This window comes from Argopecten irradians, chromosome 11 (genome assembly GCF_041381155.1).
Source record: "Argopecten irradians isolate NY chromosome 11, Ai_NY, whole genome shotgun sequence".
Lineage (NCBI taxonomy): Eukaryota > Metazoa > Mollusca > Bivalvia > Pectinida > Pectinidae > Argopecten > Argopecten irradians.
The window spans coordinates 20,757,733-20,778,090 of record NC_091144.1 but is presented as its reverse complement, the minus strand read 5'-3'; the positions used below and the strand labels follow the sequence as shown (position 1 = coordinate 20,778,090).

The following is a 20,358-nucleotide window of genomic DNA, read 5'->3' as shown; positions in this document are numbered from 1 at the left end:
TAATTGCTTTATTTTTCTTCTTATGATAGAAGGAAAATATCTTGTGAAATAGCATCAGAAATGTTTATGAGATAATTCTAAATTTTTTGATTTTCAATTTTCTAGTAAGTACACTACTGCGATAAAAATACAGTATTTTTGGGGGGCAATGGAATTAAATTTTGGGCAATTGCAAGGTAATTATTGGGCTCTACTTGCCCGGGGGAAGTAGTTTTGAAATTTTTTTACACCCCTGAAATTTTTCCCAATTTCTTCCAAATTCCGAGTTATTTTCCCAATTGAAAAGGCATGGGCTGTTGAAAATAGTAAGTGAAAAAAACACTGATATTTGAAACTGTAAATGCCTTAAGTAGATGTTTTAGGTAATGATTGTATTGAGTTAGAATCCACGACTGCAGAAACGATCTGCATCAATGACGAATATCTTTGCCGATTCATGTAAAAAATGACAAGCCGTACGAACACTAAAACGTGTTGACCATGCCGATATGAAGTGTTCATGGAAACATATATCGGCGTATTTTGTTGAAAATAACCTCCAAGTAAATATGAGCACTGTCCACAATTCTTAGTTATTGATAATTAAATTAAATCACCCGTGAAATAACTTGAATTAAATGACAAAAATAACCAGCACACACACATTTTTTTTTTAAATTCGGTTGATGTACGATGGTCCAGAAAATATCTAAAGACTCTTTCCTGAGGGTATAGACGTTCAATGCTAACACTTCCCAGACAAAACGCCCATGTTTGATTATTTTTCTTCTACGTCTTGTACTTGTATTGACACATTATGTGTAGTGTGAGAGTCACAGCTGTTTATGACGTCATAACAATTGCATATGATTTTATTGTTCTACACACGGACAATGGACATTTTCAATTGTTACATCCAGTGATAAATCTATGTTTTGACAATGATGGGACAATTTGTGGTAATTGAGTAAAAACTATATAAGTTTGAGTTTTGCAAAATAAAATAAAATAATTGTCCTACCTACCGACCCATTCTGAAAATTCCAGGTCGGAAAAGGGCAAACCAACATTATTTTAAGTCTGGCCTAATATATTCAGTGGTATGTATAGTTCTTTCTCCCATCATAAATGGGTACCAGTAACAGTATTTAATATATTCAGTGGTGTGTATAGTCCCTTCTCTCATCATAAATGGGTACCAGTGACAGTATTCAATATCTTCAGTGGTATGTATAGTTCTAGCTTACATCATAAATGGGTACCAGTAACAGTATTTAATATCTTCAGTGGTATGTATAGTTCTAGCTTACATCATAAATGGGTACCAGTAACAGTATTTAATATCTTCAGTGGTATGTATAGTTCTAGCTTACATCATAAATGGGTACCAGTAACAGTATTTAATATAATTCAGTGGTATATTAGTTGTTTCTCTCATCATAAATGGGTACCAGTAACAGTATTTAATATATTCAGTGGTATATAGTTGTTTCTCTCATCATAAATGGGTACCAGTGACAGTATTTAATATATTCAGTGGTATATAGTTGTTTCTCTCATCATAAATGGGTACCAGTGACAGTATTTAATATATTCAGTGGTATGTATAGTTCTAGCTTACATCATAAATGGGTACCAGTAACAGTATTTAATATCTTCAGTGGTATGTATAGTTCTAGCTTACATCATAAATGGGTACCAGTAACAGTATTTAATATCTTCAGTGGTATATAGTATGTTCTAGCTTACATCATAAATGGGTACCAGTAACAGTATTTAATATATTCAGTGGTATATAGTTGTTTCTCTCATCATAAATGGGTACCAGTAACAGTATTTAATATATTCAGTGGTATATAGTTGTTTCTCTCATCATAAATGGGTACCAGTGACAGTATTTAATATATTCAGTGGTATATAGTTGTTTCTCTCATCATAAATGGGTACCAGTAACAGTATTTAATATATTCAGTGGTATATAGTTGTTTCTCTCATCATAAATGGGTACCAGTGACAGTATTTAATATATTCAGTGGTATATAGTTGTTTCTCTCATCATAAATGGGTACCAGTGACAGTATTTAATATATTCAGTGGTATATAGTTGTTTCTCTCATCATAAATGGGTACCAGTGACAGTATTTAATATATTCAGTGGTATATAGTTGTTTCTCTCTCATCATAAATGGGTACCAGTGACAGTATTTTAATATATTCAGTGGTATATAGTAGTTGTTTCTCTTCATCATAAATGGGTACAGTAACAGTAATTTAATATATTCAGTGGTATGTATAGTTTTTTCTCTCATCATAAATGGGTACCAGTGACAGTATTTAATATATTCAGTGGTATATAGTTGTTTCTCTCATCATAAATGGGTACCAGTAACAGTATTTAATATCTTCAGTGGTATGTATAGTTTTTTCTCTCATCATAAATGGGTACCAGAACAGTATTTAATATCTTCAGTGGTATGTATAGTTCTAGCTTACATCATAAATGGGTACCAGTAACAGTATTTAATATCTTCAGTGGTATGTATAGTTTTTTCTCTCATCATAAATGGGTACCAGAACAGTATTTAATATCTTCAGTGGTATGTATAGTTCTAGCTTACATCATAAATGGGTACCAGTAACAGTATTTAATATCTTCAGTGGTATGTATAGTTCTAGCTTACATCATAAATGGGTACCAGTAACAGTATTTAATATCTTCAGTGGTATGTATAGTTCTAGCTTACATCATAAATGGGTACCAGTAACAGTATTTAATATCTTCAGTGGTATGTATAGTTCTAGCTTACATCATAAATGGGTACCAGTTGACAGTATTCAATATCTTCAGTGGTATGTATAGTTCTAGCTAACATCATAAATGGGTCTAACAGTATTAATATCTTCAGTGGTATGTATAGTTCTAGCTTACATCATAAATGGGTACCAGTAACAGTATTCAATATCTTCAGTGGTTTGTATAGTTCTAGCTTAATCATAAATGGGTACCAGTAACAGTATTTAATATCTTCAGTGGTATGTTAGTTCTAGTTACATCATAAATGGTACCAGTAACAGTATTCAATATCTTCTGGCCATTCACAGTTATATTGTAACACAAATTTCTGTTTAATTTCAGGACGATAAAAAACCAAAGACAAAAGATATAGAAAATAGAAAAAAATGATTGGAAAAAAATTACCAGGTATGTATTGATATGGTGTTAGAATAAGTTTAATATCAGTTTGAGTCCAACAGTTGATGTAGTAGTAGGTGGTAGTGTACACCAGGGGATTCGGTGGTAGTGTACACTAGGGGATTTGGTGGTAGTGTACACCAGGGGATTCGGTGGTAGTGTACACTAGGGGATTCGGTGGTAGTGTACACTAGGGGATTTGGTGGTAGTGTACACCAGGGGATTCGGTGGTAGTGTACACTAGGGGATTCGGTGGTAGTGTTCACTAGGGGATTTGGTGGTAGTGTACACTAGGGGATTTGGTGGTAGTGTACACTAGGGGATTTGGTGGTAGTGTACACCAGGAGACTGGTGGTAGTGTACACTAGGGGATTAGGTGGTAGTGTACACTAGGGGATTCGGTGGTAGTGTACACTAGGGGATTAGGTGGTAGTGTACACTAGGGGATTTGGTGGTAGTGTACATTAGGGTATTTGGTGGTAGTGTACACTAGGGGATTTGGTGGTAGTGTACACCAGGGGACTGGTGGTAGTGTACACTAGGGGATTAGGTGGTAGTGTACACTAGGGGATTTGGTGGTAGTGTACATTAGGGGATTTGATGGTAGTGTACACTAGGGGATTTGGTGGTAGTGTACACCAGGGGACTGGTGGTAGTGTACACTAGGGGATTAGGTGGTAGTGTACACTAGGGGATTCGGTGATATTGTACACAAGGGGATTAGGTGGTAGTGTACACTAGGGGATTTGGTGGTAGTGTACACTAGGGGATTCGGTGGTAGTGTACATTAGGGGATTTGGTGGTAGTGTACACTAGGGGATTCGGTGGTAGTGTACACTAGGGGATTAGGTGGTAGTGTACACTAGGGGATTTGGTGGTAGTGTACACTAGGGGATAAGGTGGTAGTGTACACTACGGGATAAGGTGGTAGTGTACACCAGGGGATTCGGTGGTAGTGTACACCAGGGGATTCGGTGGTAGTGTACACTAGGGGATTTGGTGGTAGTGTACACTACGGGATTTGGTGGTAGTGTACACTAGGGGATAAGGTGGTAGTGTACACCAGGGGATTCGGTGGTAGTGTACACTAGGTGATTCGGTGGTAGTGTACACTAGGGGATTCGGTGGTAGTGTACACCAGGGGATTCGGTGGTAGTGTACACCAGGGGATTAGGTGGTAGTGTACACTAGGGGATTAGGTGGTAGTGTACACTAGGGGATTTGGTGGTAGTGTACACCAGGGGATTCGGTGGTAGTGTACACTAGGGGATTCGGTGGTAGTGTACACTAGGGGATTCGGTGGTAGTGTACACTAGGGGATTAGGTGGTAGTGTACACTAGGGGATAAGGTGGTAGTGTACACTAGGGGATTAGGTGGTAGTGTACACTAGGGGATAAGGTGGTAGTGTACACCAGGGGACTGGTGGTAGTGTACACTAGGGGATTAGGTGGTAGTGTACACTAGGGGATTTGGTGGTAGTGTACACTAGGGGATTCGGTGGTAGTGTACACTAGGGGATTCGGTGGTAGTGTACACTAGGGGATTCGGTGGTAGTGTACACTAGGGGATTCGGTGGTAGTGTACACTAGGGGATTCGGTGGTAGTGTACACTAGGGGATTCGGTGGTAGTGTACACTAAGGGATTCGGTGGTAGTGTACACTAGGGGATTTGGTGGTAGTGTACACTAGGGGATTCGGATGCATTAGGACAATGGCTTCAAATAGTGAAGTTCTGATAAAAAGTGAAAATTGACGCTAAAGTGACTTCAGAATGTTAACTGTTTACAATAATCTGATATCGTGAAGTACTTAAAAGTTGATTACTAAAAACTCCAGAGAAAAAAAAACATATGCTACACATGTACATTGGACCATTTAAATCAGTATTGCTTAAACTACATGCCAAAGGTTTAACAAAGAAATATTTTAGTCTTAATTTTAATATTAATATGGAATGTGGAGTTTCAACATATTTTTGTCTGTTATTTCAGAGATTCATCGTCTTCTTCAGATGAAGCTGTAAGTATAACATAATTAACTAAGCATCCTCAGATGTGTAGACTTTATATCAATCTCCTTATATTTTCTTCAAAAGATGTTGTTCTAATTTTATTAGTCAGTCTTTTATCGAATCAGTTATCTTGTATTTTTCTGAAAAATAAAAATTCGGAAATAAACTATACTATAAATTGAAAGCACTAAATAACAGATCACATGTGATCACCATTTCTTCTAATGCTGTCACCATTACGTACCTATGTCAGCACATATTGCTGGACAATTGAAATTTAAAGAAATTTGACTAAAACGCAATCTGATAAAAAATTGAAATTGTAATTCCACTCCATTATGATGCTCTACGTTACAGGTCTATGAAATCTTCCGTGTGGTTAATTCTTGAAGAACTTTAAATGATTATTAGCTATATATACATGAGATGTTCCGTTTCTATGCTAGGGGTCATGGTGAGTCACGTGAACAGGCAGTTGTTAGATGTTGTATTGGAGCGTAACGTAAAGCATCACAGCAGAGTAGAATTAAAAGTCTAATTATGTTGACTAATACACACATTTGTTCCCCAGTAATTATTATTAAATAAATTAAAACTTGCCAGTGTGTTCATTTGGATTCAAATAAATACCAAAAGAAAACACTTGTTGGGATGTTTTCTCAAAGTTTATTTTTATATGAAATAGTTTTACTAAAAGGGCCCACTACCTTTCCGGAGCAAAATATAGATTTCTTAAAAACATTAATTTCCTCAGAAAATATATACCGATGGCCTAAGATGAGGTTACAACACCAAACATATGCAAGATTTCCTGCGTAATATATGATAACAATGGAGAGCCATTTCGCTGTTTTACCGTCTGCTGCAGTGATAGTCAACTACCGCGCGGTATTTAGGACGACGGGGAGAAAACATAAGACGACCCGCGTTATGAAAATTAACATTTTATTTATTTTAATTAAATTGTTTAGGAGGTGATAATATATATATAATGTAGTATTAACGTTAAGTTAATAATTTTTGCCACTACAAAATTATTAATCTCGTTTTACATTCCCATTTTAAAAATCAAAAACCGTTTCGGAAAGGTAGTGGGCCTTCAATGCATTAGATATTTGTAAGTGAGGCTAATAGTTATCTTTATTTGATACAATTTGATTCTTTATTTGCAGGGTTTTGATCCTCATTCTGCATTTTTTACAAAAGTTGTGAGTAAGAAGAAGAAACCTGGAGCACCACAAAGTTCTGAACAGTCGTCAAAAAAGGACAGGAAGGGAGGAAGTGAAGATGATGTAAGAGCCCCGTGTTTAGATTTAAAATCTAAAGAAAGATTGCTTCAAAATAGTTTCAAATACAAGTATAGTAGAATCATATGAGAGTACATAACAAAATTAAATTGTTGCGAATTTGTCGTGGGACAGAAAAACTTAAAATTTACTAGCCACAAAAATCAGTTGGTTTACAGTCTTTAGGTTGTGTTCTTTAAGGCACTTTCTTTCTAGTGAATGTTGTTGAACAAAAGTAAAACTGAAGTTTTATAAAATGTCACATAAACTAAGAAATGTTTTATTACATGTTTAAAAGTAACTACAGAATTTACCCAATTTCATAATTTAAGTTTGTTGGGTGACAAACAAGTAGCCATCTTTCACCTTCACTTTCAAACTAGTGGTATTCACTAGATATTAGATGAATAGTATGCTAAGTGAGCAATGTGTTAGGTCATATGTATTAAATGATATCTATATTTTCCAAAATGGAAGTTTTTAACTTTTTACTGTTGATAAAAATGAATCACAAAATAATTGTATTCTATCAAGTAACTTGAACTGCTGATTGTGTTTCAGGCGGAAGATCTAGATCCTGTAGTGTTACGCAGTAGACAGTTAGCTAGTAAGTAACCTTTTGGTGTCCTAATACATATATAGTTAGCTAGTAAGTAACCTTTTGGTGTCCTAATACATATATAGTGAGCTTGAGCCATAACATAAAGATAAAGATTGAATGTGTATATAATTTTTGTAAATAAGAAGAAGATGAGTCACAAAATCTTGTTTACCATCACTTGAGCTATACACGTGGGTAGTGATGGTTTTTTTTGAGAAAAAAATAATTCAATAAATTTTTTTTTTATATCATAGTTAAAGGAAATGAGATGGCCCAACTAAGTCACTACAACGCAGCAATAGAACTCTTCTCAGAAGCCATCAAGTTAGACCCCAACGATTTCAGGTTTGTAGACAATTAGACAAACTAGAAATTAAGGTTTAGACCCCAGAAATTAAGGTTTAGACCCCAACGATTTCAGGTTTGTAGACAATTAGACAAACTAGAAATTAAGGATTAGACCCCAACGATTTTAGGTTTTTAGACAATTAGACGAACTAGAAATTAAGGTTTAGACCCCAACAATTTCAGGTTTGTAGACAATTAGACAAACTAGAAATTAAGGTTTAGACCCCAACGATTTCAGGTTTGTAGACAAATAGACAAACTAGAAATTAAGGTTTAGACCCCAACAATTTCAGGTTTGTGGACAATCTGAATAAAAATAAAGGTTTCAACTTACCGTTGCTGATGATTGTTCTAACGTGTTCAATTTGGCAACTCTAATAGAAATAAAGAAGTAATTTGTGTTTTATTAGAATGTATTCTGTTTTCTGCTCTGCCTAAACAAAGCTCTAGAATTGACACTGTAATTAATATGCATTAAAAACATGCCAAAATATTCAAAACATTTGCTTGAACAAATTACAAACATTATAGTCAAACAACAAATATCATGGTTATATTAAGATATTACTGTTGAATATTTGTCTGGGACTCGAGGAACAGAAATATTGATATCACTATTCTTCTTTACAGATTTTTTGGAAACCGATCTTATTGCTATGACCGCACACAGCAATATGATAGGTAAGGTTTTGATACTGTTTAGGTTTGAGGGTTCTTATTTTAGCACTTTTCATGTTTTAGATATCAAATAAAGTCAATATATAATACTGTAAATGATTTAGGTAACTGTTGATGCCGAATATAATTTTGACCATTTAGGCCAAAAAAAATTAATTCTTAGTTTCTCAGGCCCCGCCGCATCGACATTTACCCCCCGCACCAACTTTTTTATGCGCCATAACTTAAAAATTAAAATCGAGACCGCCGCATCGAACGCACCCCAAATTTCCATTCGAACTCGCCCGAAATTTCCATTCGAAAACGCACCCGGAAATTGGCTCCAATTTTAGTATGCACCTTTCATTTCCGGTAAAAAATGGCTGCCGATGTCAGCATTTGCTCAAAACGGAATGTTTCCTCCCAGGATTATGTATTTTCAACTGGTTTTCTTTGGATATAGTGACGATTGAGATATTTAAAAGCTGTTCTTAAAGACTGAGTAAGAATTTACATTTTCTACACGTGTTTTCATTGATTTTCATGTCCTTCAAGTGAGAAAAAAATAAAATGTTATCTGCCGCATTTGTTTTCAGAGAAATAAAAAATAGAAAATATTCCCGCCGCATGCACTGACTTTTTAAAAAAGTGGCCTGAGAAACTAACAATTAATTTTGTTTGGCCTTAGACAAACATTTCTTTATTATTGTTCTAATACTAAATCAATAGATGTCAAAGGAACCACAGACTAAGTTGTATTGGTTATAATCAATGGTTGTCATCTCAACCTACCAGTCTCCATTGATTGTTTATATCTGTTTAACTACGTTTTTCCCCAGGGCATTAAAGGATGCTGAAAAGGCAATTTATTTATCCAAAGAATGGCCTAAAGGTTATTTCAGAAAAGGAAGAGCGTTAGCTGGCCTCCGAGTAAGTCTTTATGCTCATCTGACATGAAGGATGATCTATTTTATGTTAGAACCTTAGTGTCCAGTTCCACAAACATTCCTTATATTTGAATGTTTTCCTTTACCTATGGAGTATTTTAAGTTAAGGAATTCTTTTAAGTTCAGGAATATTCATGAACCTTGACCCTATTCTTTTGTGAGTGTAATCATTCTTAAATTGTTTTTTTCATATATTTATGCAAGAAATCACTCTCCTAACTCTAGATACCCAACATCAAGAATAGATAAGGTTTATTTTAGTCTGTCGTAAAGTATGCTAATCATTTATAATGCAATTTAGTATTATTAAAGTTTTTTTATGCATTTCTGAGCAGTTTGAGTTGTGACTGATATGTGTGATGGTTTTCATTTGTAGATGTTTCCCGAGGCTGAAGAGGCATTTACACAAGTTTTGAAATTAGATAAAAATTGTGAAGACGCTGTGACAGAACTACTACGAGTGCGAACACATCAGATTACAGTGAGTTCTATACTACTTGTACCTACAGAGTTTAGATGTAATTTGTAACACAGGGTTAACCATTTATCAGGTATTCTGTAGTTGCACATTACAGAGTTATTTGCCCTTGCATGTAGGTATTGATTGTTGCGTCAAATGTTTGCAAGCAAAACACCACACTTTTCAGAGAAAATGGTGTGAATTTTGCTCACAAACTAATGACATCACAATTGAAACCTAACCTCAAGGGACATAACTCTTTAATATTCATAGACCGAATAAATGTGTAAATGTTAAAAGGAATGTCAAATACTGTAAACCAGATTATTTTTTTCATGTTCTGCACAACATTCAAATTCTGAATGGTAAATGTCGTACCTCAAGCTACGCAACATTCAAAAGTCCATTGGTTTGTCAGTTATACATAAGTTCTGAATGTTGAATGTCATATGTCGAGCAACACACATTGAAAAGTCTTTCAGTTGGTCAGTTATACGTAAGTTTTGAATGTCATATCTAGAGCTGAATAACATTCAAATGATAATCCTGAATGTTGTATGTTGAGCTGCACAACATTCAAAGTTTGAATGTTAAATGTCGAATGTCAAGCAATTCAACGTTTGAATGTAAAATGTCGAATGTCAAGCAGCAGGATATTGAAATTAAGTGTTGTCAAATTTTTCATGTCAATACAAGTTTGTGGAGATTAATATTGGCAGATATAAATATTAGTAATTCCCAATTGCTTAAAGTGATGTTTATATCAATCAATGTAGATAAACATTCTCAAATTTACTTAGATCACAGAAGTAAATTGCAGAGGAAAGTGAAGTTGGTTCACAGTAAGTTTCTTTAATTGATATGAATACTGTATCCTTTTACCAATCTAATCAAATTAGAGACTAACACAGGGACACACTGCTGAGTCTATCTTATCTATCTATATAGTACATCCTACCTAAGTGTGTTGTTTGTGTATAGGACATGGGATTTTCAAGACAACAAGCAGAAGCTGCCATCAAACAACATGGGACGGTGCAGTCAGCATTAGATAGTCTACTGGCAGGAGTTGGTATGTAATAAAGCTTACTTTCCATTACAGTATGGAATGTCTTTTGTCGGTCAACTTTCCTGTAAAACAACTATTCATTAAAGACTGAGCAGATTTTGATAAAATTAGGCAGGAGGTATGATTGGGGTGAATCAGAAATGTTTTCCATGCATTGATAGGGATTGATCTTTGTAAGGAGAGTTATGGCATAATACTGAAAATAAGAGTGAATCTTTCAAATATCTACAATTTGTTTTAAAGTAACACAACAGTTTAGGAACTCAAGACAACTAACTCAAGACAACTAATTATAAAAACGCCTTTGTGTGACCTCTTTTATGCCGTATATATTGACAAATTTAAGGTGCTTTTAATCACATTTCTACATCAAACTACATTTTGAAGAAAGTCAGTTAAAATGTGTTTCAAAATTCAGCAAAGGCTGTCATTTTGTCAGGATGTCCTCCAGTCCTGACTTCATGGTATTATTTACTGACATCGTATTGTGATGTTACAATGAATTTCAAGCCAATGAAAAGTACTCCCAAGTTATGGTATAACACTAGTGACATAATGTAAAAATACACAATGGAAGTCACTGAATATCAGTCTCTGATTTGATAAAACTTTTAATGTAATGAAAACGTTTTGTGGTATCATCAATATCATATGACAAAGACACTTGCTTATCTTTCTCTTGTATATATTGCACATATCGTGACTCCAGCAACACTAACTCTAACTTGGTTGGTTTCAGCGGAAAACGTGTTAGGTGGAGAAGTATATGTATCAGATGACGATGAAGGTTTCACAATAACAAATACAAGAACATCACAACAACCAAAAAAATCAGATGCCAAGATGGAGTGAGTATTTCTCTCTAATCTTAACACCTAACTTCATAATATTTAATCATTTACACCTCAACTTTAACCTGTCACCACCGTCATTGACTCATATGAGAGAGTTTGAAAACCAGCAGCAATCAATTTTAATTAACATTTTACTCTTGTAACTGTATTTCTGTTGGAAGGATCTTTCTAGGATTTCTTTTGATAACTATTGAGTCCTCCTTGGGGTCTGTTAGATATCTTGATGAATCAGCTCCAGGCTAATCCATTCATCCCTGTACTGTTTAATGCTATCTGTATTACAGTCACAACAATCCAGCTGGGCTGACAGCACTCTGGGTCGGAAATGTCCTCCCTGACAAAGTGGATGACAAAAAACTTTTTAGAATATTTTCCAGGTAAGTGAGGACAAAACAAGAAATGGATATTATGTACCTTTACTAATTTTGAATACTGTATTACTTATTTTAGTGCAGTGAAGTTTTAGTGCAAATGTGTAAGTTATGATTTATTAGAGCGGATATGAATTAGCGGAATTTGGTGGTTTAATTATTACTGGAAATACCCTTTTTAATACAACGCGACTAGCGTTTGTATTATTGCTATCCGGTTTACTATTGATGTGTTGGACTGTGTAGGACTTGGCCTGCAATGACATGTAGTGGTGACCTCCTGAACCATTTCATTCTTAAACTTCCATTCATAAATTCCCTATTCATTGAATAATATTCCTTTGGACCAATCAGTAGTCATGGGAAGACTGCCTTCTGATTGGTAGAATACACAGAGTGTGTATAGAATACGCAGGGTGTTATATATATATATATAATGCACAGCCCATCTAGTTTTAAATTTAGCACTGTATATGAATTAGTGCTTCAATGGCAGTGCAAAAAGCGTTAAAATAAAGTTACCGCAACAATTAGTATATTTACAGTACACTATGAAAAAGTTTGGAAGTTATTTATTAGAGTCTTTAAAGTAATATTATGTGTTAGGGTAATGCTGCTATGCGAAGGAATGGCCTTGACCTATATACAGGTACATGACGTGTCTAGTGACATATTTGAAGTGTAAAATAAAATTATGCTATGTATGTTGTAGATATGGAGCTGTGACAAGTGTGCGGTGTCTTCCAGAAAAATATTGTGCTTTCATAAATTATAAAACAAAGGAGTCTGCTGGCAAAGCCATGCAACATTTACAGGTAAAATCTAGAAGACCAAGATTGTATTGATATCTATATAATTAAGGGCTTTTCCAATTAAAAACTACCTGACCCCAGGACTCCAGAATTTTTTGCTTCTATCCATGGTGGCATTCTCAGATATATCACTTCTATGCATGGTTGATGTTAGTTAAAAAAACACTTTTATCCATGGTCCTATATTTCTGTTCACCTTAAATTCGCTTCTGTTCCCTTCTCAGAAAAAAAGTCAATTGTCGTGACCATTATGGTAACGATCCACGGAAACTAGTCTGTTTCCCTAGTTGATACTACCCTTCCGATCTTGTATAACACATTAAGTATAGATTGTAATTACATGATAAAATAGTGTTTGGAATGGTTATTATTTGCGTGTCAAAGGAACTAAACAATGTGTTGCATGTGCAAATGGGTCAACATGTCAATGTACAGAACATACTCTTGGTTTGAAACAACTAAAAGAAATTAAAATAATTTATTTTAGGACAAATGGAACTTCCAAAGTATCTGCTATTCATTTTCCGATTGTAGGTATGACACAAGTGTAAATCATTGTAGGAAAATGTTAACAATGTAACTCTTAGCTGTGACAAATTTTGAATGAAGTGCATACAGGCCTACATGTACTTAAGAAAACCAATGTTATGAAAATAATCTTAAATTCTTTAATCAATGTCTATTCCAATATCACTACAGTGTTTCTTGTGATTTCTTTGCAAGTAAAATGCTTCTACATTTTTAGCCCACCATCTGGGCTATTCAAATCGCCCTGCGTCCATGGTCTGTCGTTCGTCCGTAAACAATGCTTGTTATCACTATTTCTTGAAAACTGCTATAGGGATTTTGTTCAAACTTCACATGGAGGATCCCCTTGGTCCATAGTTGTACCATACAGATTTTGTGGCTGATTGGAAAAACAAGATGGCCACCAGGCAGCCATCTTTGATTTTGGCAGTTGAAGTTGGTTATCAATATTTCATGAGAACTACATGTACTGAAGGGATTTTGTTCAAACATCACATGGAGGGTACCCTTGGTCCCTCGTGTGCCATAAAAATTCGAAAAACAAGATGGCCACCAGGCAGCCATCTTGGATTTTGGCTGTTGAAGTTTGTTATCAATATTTCTTGAGAATTACATAAGGGATTTTGTTCAAATTTCACATGGAGATCCCAGTGGTTTTTAGTTGTGCCTTATAGATTTTGAGGCTGATCGGAAAAACAAGATGGCCGCCAGGCAGCCATCTAGGATTTTGGCAGTTGAAGTCTGTGATCACTATTTCTTGAAAACTACTGAAGGGATTCTGTTCAAACTTCACAAGAAGAATCCCATTGGTCCCTTGTTGTGCTATACAGATTTTGAGAATGATCTGAAGGTTAACCATCTTGGATTTTGGCAGATGAACTTGGTTAATCGCTGTTTCTCTTAAAGTGTACCCCTGGAAAGGAAAAAAGAGTATTTAGAAATGTTACAACTGTTTGATCTCCTTACAGAAGTGTTTGAAAAACACCGCATCAAAATCGGTCCCGCTTTCAGTACCGACGATAACCGCCCCTCCGAAGTGGCTCGAATTTTACCTGTATAACAAGCTGCTAATCATGGAAACGGCACATATCCGCTCACTGCGGATTTGGGGAAACAAAATGGCCACCAGGTAACCATCTTGGATTTTGGCAGATGAACTTGGTTATCGCTGTTTCTTAACAGGATTGGGAGGGGGGGGCGGGGGTTAAATAAAAAAAAAAATACCACTTGAATTTAAATTGAAATTGGAATATCCAAAATCTAGCAACTACCAGAAAGATCAAAATTCTGACATTGTGCATCATATCTGCATTGCTCTTTCTCGACATGCCATTTGTAAATAATTTTGTAGTTTCTGTTATAAAAATACATATATATAACTAGAAATATATATACGAGACAAATGTTATACATTGGTCATTCTGAAATATACAATTATGTATACATCTAGTGATTTATACACTTGTTATATGTTATGTTCAAAACGGTATATTTTACTATAAACCAAGCATTTATAAGTGTAAACAAATATGACATTATACTACAATTAAATCATGGTCCATCGCTAACTTACCTGTGATCTTACTTTTGACACCTGACGTGAGCTAATCAACGAAGCGTGACAGGTCACTACGCTGTCGTTCGTCCGTAAACAATGCTTGTTATCACTATTTCTTGAAAACTGCTATAGGGATTTTGTTCAAACTTCACATGGAGGATCCCCTTGGTCCATAGTTGTGCCATACAGATTTTGTGGCTGATCGGAAAAACAAGATGGCCACCAGGCAGCCATCTTTGATTTTGGCAGTTGAAGTTGGTTATCAATATTTCATGAGAACTACATGTACTGAAGGGATTTTGTTCAAACATCACATGGAGGGTGGTATCCCTTGGTCCCTCGTGTGCCATAAAAATTCGAAAAACAAGATGGCCACCAGGCAGCCATCTTGGATTTTGGCTGTTGAAGTTTGTTATCAATATTTCTTGAGGATTACAAAAGGGATTTTGTTCAAATTTCACATGGAGATCCCAGTGGTTTTTAGTTGTGCCTTATAGATTTTGAGGCTGATCGGAAAAACAAGATGGCCGCCAGGCAGCCATCTAGGATTTTGGCAGTTGAAGTCTGTTATCACTATTTCTTGAAAACTACTGCAGGGATTCTGTTCAAACTTCACAAGAAGAATCCCATTGGTCCCTTGTTGTGCTATACAGATTTTGAGAATGATCGAAAAAACAAAATGGCCACCAGGTAACCATCTTGGATTTTGGCAGATGAACTTGGTTATCGCTGTTTCTTAAGAACTCCTGATGGGCTTTGGTTCAAACTTCACATGTAGAGTCCTTTTAGTCCCTTCTTGTGCCATAAAGATTCTGAGGCTGAACGATAAAAAAGATGGGCGCCAGCCAGCCATCTTGTATTTTGGCAGTTGAAGTTTGTTATCGCTATTTCTCAAAGTACCAAAGGGATCTGTCTCAAATTTCATTTGTATGTTCCCCTAGGGCCCTAGTTGTGCATATTGCGTTTTGGGACCTATCGGTCCACAAGATGGCCGCAAGGCAGCCATCTTGGATTTTTATAGTTAAAGTTTGTTACTGTTATTTCTCAGAAAGTACTGAAGCAATCTGTCTCTAATTTTATATAAAGTAAGTTTGGAAAAATTTGAAAAGTAGAGAAAAGATCAATCTTTCCATTGTCAGACATAGATCATTCTTTGGTGGGCGCCAAATTCCCTCTGGGATCTCTTGTTTAAAATTACATCTATGGGTTTAAAAAACGTGCTTCTATGGGTGGTTGTAAAAATTATTCTACCCCTGGTACCACATCTAATTATATTGCTTCTATGCAACTTCCCCCTAACAAAAAACTGGAGTCCTGGGATAGGGTAGATTTTTTACTGGGAAAGCCCTAAAGGATAATGATAAAATAGTTTTGGATTTCATTCATAACTTTCATAGTTAAAAACATTAGGGAAATATCATTCTATATTTTGTTAAGTTAAAAGTCTAGACATATGGTACATTGACCCTTTTGGATTTTCAAAAACCATCGAAAATAAAAATATTATGGTAAAATTATATACTAGTAAGGCTATTATTCTGAATGTTTTTGTAGATTTTTCAAAAGACCTTTGATAGTAACTCTTTATGAATCTGCGATGAATAAAGTAGTTCCACTTTTTTTAATAGTCAGTTACATCTAAAAGTAACAAATGATGAAAGGTAGATACACACTGGATTAATCTTTCATAATGCACTGTATTTGGAACAATATTTGTATAATGTGTTGTTTGTCTCCTGTAGGGTGCAGAATGTGGGGGACAAAAACTCCTAATAAAGTTCCCGGACAATCCTATTGTTAATGGAAGTGGAAATATCACACTACGAAAAAACCATCAGAAGACGTCAGGACCTGCTACCATTACTATAGGGTATGTTTTCATGTAATTACTACTACTCGCTACTTTATTATAGAGTTTTACTTGAATGATAAGTGATACACTTAAGAGTTTCCCATTTATTTAATATCACAAACAAGTTTTACCTAAGGAAGGAATATTATGATGATGGATTTGTGTATATGACTGTCTTCAGTGACATTGACATTTTGTACACAATATTCTGTTTCATGTAGGGTTTTGGTCAACATTTACTCCAAAGCATTGCATCATCAATATTTATACCTGATACTGTATAGATATTAAATTTTGTGGTTGTAAAATTTGGTGATTTACTGTTAGAAACTTATTCACAGGGTTTATTTTCGCAAATTAGTAAAAAAGTAGCCTTTGAAAATGTCATTATTAAACATGATTTTGATAAATTTTACGTGATATTAAAGCTTTGGAATTAACATGAAGCCGGGAAATTAAAAACCCAACGAATATTAGCAACGATGTAGTATTTTCTTCATAAGAATTTAATTAGCAAATTAACATTTCTTAAACAATGATACCTTGTGAGCACCTGTCTTGATAAGAATTTAATTAGCAAATTAACATTTCTAAAACAATGATATCTTGTGAGCACCTGTCTTGATAAGAATTTAATAGGCAAATTAATATTTCTAAAACAATTATATCTTTTGAACACCTGTTTTGATAAGAATTTAATTGACAAATCATCAATTCTAAAACAGTGATATCTTTTTAGCACCTGTGTAGTGATACCTTGAGAGCACCTGTCTACATCGATCTGTAACCATTTTTGTTGCAGATCTTCCACACCTTTGTCATCGTCAAATAAAGTACAAGCGAGTGCCAATGTTTCCAAAGCTGCAGACTTACCAAAGCAATCTGGACCTGTGAATGGCGATGAGTGCTATTTCTGGAGGACGACCGGTTGTGTCTATGGGGACAAATGTCGGAATAAACACGTAGCAGATCATCGGGGCTTGGACAAAAAACCATGGCAGAAATCTTAACACCATTATTCCCTCAGTAGATGTGTTTGTACAACCACACAGACAATACACTGTCAAAATATTTTACTGTTAACATTTTAAAGTTTGTTTATGCAAAGCAGTGGTTGTGTGTTTGAAGAGAGGGCATTGATATCAAGTCTTTTATTTGTGAAGTGTTCTCTGATCATGGTAGCTGGATTCGATCCGTTATGTCACCTGTTTGTATGTCATTTCCTTGTGAGGAAAACAACATGGCAATCCCGCACAAACTGATGACTTCTCAACAACAGGTCTGGTAAATCTCAATACCAAAATGATGGTGTGGTACTAGGACACTAGCTTCCAGTTGGAGATAGAGTGTTAAGTGTTAGCATTGAAATATTGGAAGTTACATAACATATTACATCTACCATTTTCTCATACCATATTTTCTCTATTAAGGACGCCAGGCACTGGTAATTGGCTTGAGGGGCTGGAATGGGGGTGTGTTATATCAGATAAATTAGATGTTTTTACTGAAATAGACTAAAGTCATCTTGCTTTTATTTTCATATTTTTCTGAAATAGACTATTACTGACTGTTTTTAAGTCGGTATTGAAAATACAGAATGAAGAAATTTACATACCAGAAGCATAACACATTGGTTAAATGTGTCTGTTTCACGGAATTTTAAAAATCCTTTTTTGAAAAAATGTTGCTTTTTAAAGTGCATGTATATTGTGATTAACAAGACGATCTCAGTGTTTGTATGGTTAACATTCGGCAAACATGTTCCATTCAATAAATTTTACCGTTGCTTTACGATATCATATCTATGCACATGTATTGGGAATCTAACAGTTGTGGAGGGGGGAACATTATCAAATTGAGGTGTTCTTAGTAAGGAAAATATGGTACTTTCTAAACATGAGGACGAAGATTAAGATTGACTTGGTGCAACCTTAAGTCCATTTTAGTTAAAAAGTAACTTTATTTTTGGACAAGGTCTTTTTGTTTTTTTGCTTGAGTTCACCTTGGAAAAAGAAACAATTGAGGTTCTGCTGGTCAGGGCTTAACTGTATTACTTTTAAAATCAGGAATGTAAAATTTTTAATTTCATTTTTTTTTCTCATGGTCCCTTCTGTCTGTTCATTGGTCAGCAGTCCTCTATAGTGATAAGCTCCTCATCAACATGGATCAATTTGTATTTTGACCTTAGAAATTGAATTATAATTCTTCATGATTTTATTGGGAGTTCTCCATGTGTCTTTGAATTTTCATACATAAATTTCTCTCTTTCTCTTGTTGTACATATTCATTGTTACACTGATTATTTAAAAAAGAAAAAGAAATTATTCAAAGAATAGATGACCATTTTAAATTTTGATTGAAGTTTGTAGTTACAATTTCTCATCTATTGATGTATTCGACCCAATAGGCACCAGTAATTGCCTGTCCCCTTTTTTAAGGCCACAATATCACTTAACTCAAATGGAGTATAGACTGAAACTAGAAATTCTTTGTAGGTGTCTCAGCTTGGCGTATTCTGTAAATTGATTTATGGCTTACTTAATGCAATAATTTTGTGAAAAGTTAGTTCAAATTTTGTCATATTAAGAACCCCCCTCCTTTTCTGCAACTTTCAATTGCCTTGGGTGCATATTGGGTCGAATACGGTATATCATTTATGGAGTAATCACAAATATCTTTGGATCCAATAATGATTATTCAAATGTTGGGGCCAAGATCCCACATGAATCTGTTGTCTTTTCTTCTTGCTGATTTATATAAGGCATTACTACAAGGTATGCGGGTCAAAACTACATGCTTAAACTTGAGCAGATTTCAAGCAAATTTGGTTTGATGTATCTTTAGGTTGACAGGAGGAAATTTTATGAAAGAGTGCTTGCTCTCCTTCACCCTTTTGATGTCTTGGGAAATGGGATTAAATAGAAGAAATAGAGCACATTGCTTAATAGAAATAGGATAATCATTTGTAGTTTAATAGTTGCTGGTTCTGAGGGACAGGACACAGTAAAAGAAATAGAGCAGATGTTAACATTCTTCTCCAGTGGAAATATTAAGTCCTGAACCCCAATTCTGTATGAATGGTCAAGTCTGACAAATAATAGATTGTACAAAGATGCCCTGCTTAAAAAGCCAGGGAGCATTCACTCTTGTTTCTAAATAACTGGTCATACCATCCTAGTTTTGCTAGTTAAAACCATTTCATGTATTTTCTGTTCTGGTGTGAAAGAGTCACATTTTTATCTTTGCCAAGATGCAGGTACATTGTGTTATTTTGAATTCAGTTTTCTGAGCATTTTGTGATATTATGTCCATTTTGCAAGAAAAAATAGATAAATAAAATTTTGGATCTGAATATAACTAAAATCTCTTGTCAAAGGTGTTGGTGTATTGACTGTTATATCAAACTCTGTTTCATGTTGATTTGTTCAGGACCTGTCAAAATGGCTTGTCCAGTCATCCTAGACAAAGTTGGTATTTCAGTTGTCGGATGAGAAGATTTGTCCCATTTAAAATAAAATTGTTATCGGAGATAGATGATTTGTGACTAAAACATTTTTTTATTATGTGCTGTTTCTATACAATTTGCTATTTTGATAGGACTGAAGATACTATAATGAGATATTACATACTGCTGGTAACAATTTTCAGGGGAGGTTATTTAGACAAGTATGGTCGTGAGTCTGGACAAGTCTTTTACAGGTTACTTGCCCCTGGGACGAGTGTGCATCACAGTAAGCCGATTTATTGATATTGAAGGATTTTTTAAAACTGATCAGATATTGAATACATAAGGTAGCTTCCTGAGAAAGTTTTACAGGAGTCTAATATTCA

General features: G+C 34.9%; 1 pseudogene; it reads left to right on the top strand.

Moving 5' to 3' along the window:
* Positions 1–18,848, top strand: part of LOC138334972 (uncharacterized) — a 29,395-nt pseudogene extending 10,547 nt beyond the window's left edge.
* Positions 18,849–20,358: the final 1,510 nt, after the last annotated feature.